The 4,934-nt window shown below is 48.2% G+C and overlaps 1 pseudogene; it reads left to right on the plus strand.

Moving 5' to 3' along the window:
• Positions 1-3,729: 3,729 nt before the first annotated feature.
• On the plus strand, positions 3,730-4,558 carry LOC140459844 (large ribosomal subunit protein mL48 pseudogene; annotated as a pseudogene).
• The last annotated feature ends 376 nt before the right edge of the window (positions 4,559-4,934 follow it).

The following is a 4,934-nucleotide window of genomic DNA, read 5'->3' on the forward strand; positions in this document are numbered from 1 at the left end:
GAAAACTAACTCCAACCCGAGACCTGGGTCCAACCGAGCAGCTATTGGGTCGGGTCTAATGTAATACCCCACTGCGGACAATAGGGGAGCATTGAACACCCCCTCGTACAATTGGTGCTGGCTTATAACATAAGCAATCAGAGCTGCAGCAAACCCCTTGAACTCTCAAGCCTGTTCACACCCACTTTTCGTCTCACCTTGTTAATGAAGAGTTTATTCACCTCCAGGACCCAGTTCCAGGACCCAGACGCCTGGAGGAAGAACGCCTCATCTTCCGCCTCGGAACACTTCAACCCCAGGGCATCAATGTGGACTTCACCAGTTTCCTCATTTCCCCTTCCCCCACCTCACCCTAGTTCCAAACTTCCAGCTCAGTAACTGTCCCCATGACTTGTCCGGACTTGTCCTACCTGCCAATCTCCTTTTCCACCTATCCACTCCACGCTCTCCTCCCTGACCTATCACCTTCATCCCCTCCCCCACTCACCCATTGTACTCTATGCTACTCTCTCCCCACCCCCACCCTCTTCTAGCTTATCTCTCCACCCTTCAGGCTCACTGCCTTTATTCCTGATGAAGGGCTTTTGCCCGAAACGTCGATTTCGAAGCTACTTGGATGCTGCCTGAATTGCTGTGCTCTTCCAGCACCACTCATCCAGAATCTGGTTTCCAGCATCTGCAGTCATTTGTTTTTACCAGCTCCCACCATGTCAAAGCTCTGAGGATTCATGACCCTCAAAAAGAATTTTTAGATACCCTAACCCCGCTTTCAAATGGGTGTCCCGGGTTTTAGACAGGTACCTGCTCTTCCTATTTCATCCCACAAAGGAGAATATTCACTCATCCCGTCAAAAACCTTCAGGGAGTTATATGATTCGATCAAGTCACCTGTGTCGCCAACGCAGAGTCAAAAACCATGGAAACCGACCAACCAACTTGTCATAATCCCCAAACTAAACTGATCCGACCTGCCAGCGATTGGCCAATGACCCTCCAAGTGTTTCTTATTCACATACTTACTCAAAAGGCCTTTTAAATGTTGTCACTGTACCCACGTCCACCACTTCCTCGGGAAGCTCATTCCACACACAAGCCACTCTGCGTAAACTAATTTGCCCCTCGTGCCTTTTTAAAATGTCTCTCCTCTCACCTTAAAAATACACCCCCTCGTCTTGAAAGCCCTCACCCTCGGAAAAAGACACCTCATCGATGCCCCTCATGACTTGAGGATGTGACTCTGAAGATGGACGAGGGAGATCCAGTAGATGTAGTGTACCTGGACTTTCAGAAAGCTTTTGATAACGTCCCACACAGGAGGTTAGTGAGCAAAATTAGGGCGCATGGTATTGGGGGCAAAGTACTAACTTGGATTGAAAGTTGGTTGGCTGACAGGAAACAAAGAGTAGTGATAAACAGCTCCCTTTCGGAATGGCAGGCAGTGACCAGTGGGGTACCACAGGGATCAGTACTGGGACCCCAGCTTTTTACAATATATGTTAATGATATAGAAGATGGTATTAGTAATAACAGTAGCAAATTTGCTGATGATACTAAGCTGGGTGGTAGGGTGAAATGTGATGAGGAGGTTAGGAGATTACAGGGTGACCTGGACAAGTTAGGTGAGTGGGCAGATGCAGTTTAATGTGGATAAATGGATGGTTATCCACTTTGGTGGCAAGAACAAGAAGGCAGATTACTACCTAAATGGAATCAATTTAGGTAAAGGGGCAGTACAGAGAGATCTGGGTGTTCTTGTACACCAGTCAATGAAGGTAAGCATGCAGGTACAGCAGGTAGTGAAGAAGGCTAATAGCATGCTGGCCTTCATAACAAGAGGGATTGAGTATAGAAGCAAAGAGGGTCGTACAGCTGTACAGGGCCCTGGTGAGACCACACCTGGAGTACTGTGTGCAGTTCTGGTCTCCAAATTTGAGGAAAGACATTCTGGCTATTGAGGGAATGCAGCGTAGGTTCACGAGGTCAATTCCTGGAATGGCGGGATTACCTTACACTGAAAGACTGGAGCGACTGGGTTTGTATACCCTTGAGTTTAGAAGACTGAGAGGGGATCTGATTGAGACATATAAGATTATTAAAGGATTGGACACTCTGGAGGCAGGAAACATGTTTCCGCTGATGGGTGAGTCCCAAACCAGAGGACACAACTTAAAAATACGGGGTAGACCATTTAGGACAGAGATGAGGAGAAACATCTTCACCCAGAGAGTGGTGGCTGTGTGGAATGCTCTGCCCCAGAGGGCAGTGGAGGCCCAGTCTCTGGATTCATTTAAGAAAGAGTTGGATAGAGCTCTCAAGGATAATGGAATCAAGGGTTATGGAGATAAGGCAGGAACAGGATACTGATTGAGGATGATCAGCCATGATCATATTGAATGGTAGTGCAGGCTCAAAGGGCAGAATGGCCTACTCCTGCACCTATTGTCTATTGACTTTATAAACCTCAAGAAGGTCACCCCCTCACTTCCTACGCTCCAACGAAAAAAGTCCCAGACTTCCTTCGTAACTCAAAGCTTGCAAATCCAGTGACATCCTGGTAGGTCTTTCCTGGACCCTCTCCAGCTTAATGATATTCTTCCTATAACGGGGAGATGGGAATTGGACACAGTTTTCCAGACGTGGCCTCACCAGTGTCCTGTACAACCCCAACATAACGTCCGACTCCTGTACTCAACAGGACTGAGTGATGAAGGCAAGCCATGGGTTTTTCTTTGAACCATCCTGTCTATATGGGATGCGAAGAATGATGTACCCGAATCCCACTGTTCAACAACACTACTCCAAGGCAGTCCCATTAATTATATATGTCACACCCCCCCCCCCCCATTTGTTGTACCAAAATGCAATACCTCCCACTTATCCACATTGAACTCCATCTCTCCTTTCCACATCCACTCAGTCATGAATGTTTCAATCAAATCAAGCCTAGCCTGACTAACCTTTCCTCAAAGGACAACCCGTCCATTCCAGATGGGCGGCACGGTGGCACAGTGGTTAGCACTGCTGCCTCACAGAGACCCGGGTTCAATTCCCGCCTCAGGCGACTGACTGTGTGGAGTTTGCACATTCTCCCCCGTGTCTGCGTGGGTTTCCTCCGGGTGCTCCGGTTTCCTCCCACGTCTAAAAATGTGCAGGTCAGGGTGGATTGGCCATGCTAAATTACCCATAGTGTTAAGTAAGGGGTGAATGTAGGGGTATGGGTGGGTTGCGCTTCGGCGGGCCGGTGTGGACTTGTTGGGCCGAAGGGCCTGTTTCCACACTGTATCTAATCTAATCTAAAAAAGGTATTAGTCCGGTTAATGTTCTCTTCCAATGCATTTGACATCCTCCCTGATCTACGTATATTTGAGATGTACACCTGTACCGTAATCTCTGTATTTTTACATTTGTAGTGATTGGACCATGTTGACTGGCAGATCTTTGATTGAAGTTGTTAACTGGGGCAATCAAGAAAGCCCTGGCTGGGCAATATGACCAGGAGATTACGCTCTCCTCAGCTCAGGGCGGACTCTGAGCTGGATGGTCAGAAGTTGACAAAGGGTGACCTGGTGGTGACGGGATACCAGCCACTCTGCACTTATTTCGACCTTCAACTCCTCGCGTGATAAAGCAGGAATTCTGAGTGTTGCGGGGGGGAAAGTCGCCAGAGTCCGAGTCCGAGTCGGGGTTAAATGACAGCGTTTATTGCACAAGGCAATGTTGGAGCTCCAGGGAGAGAAAGAGCTCAGTGGTCAGCTGTGAGTCTTTGCTCGACCTGGCGTGCACCTCAAGATACTTCTATATATTTTGTCAATAATCGGTCAGTGAGGAGGTCTCTGTAACATGGTTCGTTTATGGTAAACGTTGCAGAATCGTTAATAGTTTCGAAGCTGTCATCGTCAGTTCCAGCGCAGCCTTTGTTAATTTCAGCGCGGTCGTTGTCAGTGTCAGCGCAGACATTGTCAGTTTCAATGTCTGCGCAGAAGTCCATTGCTGTAGTAATGGGCGCTCATCGCTCTTGCTGACGAGGATGACTACTGCAGCCCTGGCGATTGGCGCTCTAGATCGAGGCTGTAGCATTTCTTTCAAAGGTGTGGTCAATGCCCACCCATGGGATCAGGAGGTATAAATACTTACTGGCAAAAGGAGTGCCACGGAAAAAAAAAGAGAAGCGACAGATGAAGCAGCTCAAGCCTGGCCCTGACACAGAATAGGGTGTCTTAAATATCCAAATACGACACTTGTAGAACACTACAAGTCAGTATATACACCGGGCTCGGCAATCGACTGAAAATCAAAGTGGAGGAAAGCTATGCAATGTCCACAGAATCCACTGAGATCTCTGTGCTGCAGGAACAAGGAACTAAGGTGAATGTGGAAGGTGTTATTCATGAGAGAATTGTACAGATTACTGGTTTGAGTTCAGTTCTTGCCCCAATTGTTGTGGAAGTTCTTCAAACCAATCAGCCAAGAAGGTGTACAGCCGTGCATCAAGGAGCACAATGAAGCTGAATTCAATGCTCGGCCAGGATTAGAAGGACTGATAGCACAGATGAGTTGAGAAGATATCGAAGCAAGGTGACCAAGCCAGACGCAAATATATTTGGTAATGTCGGGAACTGTGATTGAAAATAAAATGGTGTGATCATTGTTGTGAGTGCATTGTGCTGGCATTCTGGTGGCCCCAGACAGTATCTGTGTTTGCTCTGCTGTCTCTCTCCCTCCATATTGTGGTCCGGCGGCCATCTTGTGTGTCAAGTAGCCAACTGACGGCTCAGCAGCCATCTTGCGTGTCTGTGTGTCTCGTGTCACCCTGCCCTGTGCCATTTCCCACTTCACAAGCTTGCCTGATTAGATTACTTACAGTGTGGAAACAGGCCCTTTGGCCCAACAGGTCCACACCGCCCCGCCGAAGCGCAACGCATCCGTACCCCTAC

This window comes from Chiloscyllium punctatum, chromosome 35 (assembly GCF_047496795.1).
Source record: "Chiloscyllium punctatum isolate Juve2018m chromosome 35, sChiPun1.3, whole genome shotgun sequence".
Lineage (NCBI taxonomy): Eukaryota > Metazoa > Chordata > Chondrichthyes > Orectolobiformes > Hemiscylliidae > Chiloscyllium > Chiloscyllium punctatum.